This window comes from Bactrocera tryoni, chromosome 1 (assembly GCF_016617805.1).
Source record: "Bactrocera tryoni isolate S06 chromosome 1, CSIRO_BtryS06_freeze2, whole genome shotgun sequence".
NCBI lineage: Eukaryota > Metazoa > Arthropoda > Insecta > Diptera > Tephritidae > Bactrocera > Bactrocera tryoni.
The window spans coordinates 50,738,069-50,738,777 of record NC_052499.1 but is presented as its reverse complement, the minus strand read 5'-3'; positions in this window follow the sequence as shown (position 1 = coordinate 50,738,777).

Sequence of the window (709 nt, the reverse complement as noted above, 5' to 3'; positions counted from 1 at the left end):
TATGCTATATATATATATATATCTATGATCTCTGCAATTGATATACTATGTTGTTTTTGTTGTCATACTATAACTATAACTTTTTTTATTGTTGGATTGTATAATTATTTAATTATTTTTACTGTTACCTATTTATTTTGCCTTTGTGTTAGTTTAGTGTTGATTTTTACTATACTTTTACTTAGATATATGTATGTATATTATCGCTTGTTCACATTTTCATTTATTTACTTTATTTATTCACCGTCTTCCATTCTCCGTTAGCCATTATTTATTTGCTGTTTTTGGTTTTTTTACGCCCACACGCCCTTTAGTTTACTTTACTTTGATTTTAGGTCTTATTTTTTATAAATACATACATGCGCTTCCAGGCTAAATGCACACACACATATATATTTATATGTATTACAGCTATTGTATGTATTAATTAAAATTTGTTTTTGTTTTTACTTCTTCACCTTATGTACTTCCTTTGTCTGCCTGTTTGCTATGTGGGTATAAACTGTACATTTCATTCATACACAAATGTCTGTTCTGTATGTACGCATGTGTACATTTCACCTATATATGTATATTAGCATATTATATACTTGTTTGTATGTACTAATTGTATGTATGTCTGCATGTGTGTGGTTGTTAGGTAATTATATACTAAGAGCTTAAATTGCCGCAATGTTGACTAAGCTTCTGTTTGAACTGATTACCGTTA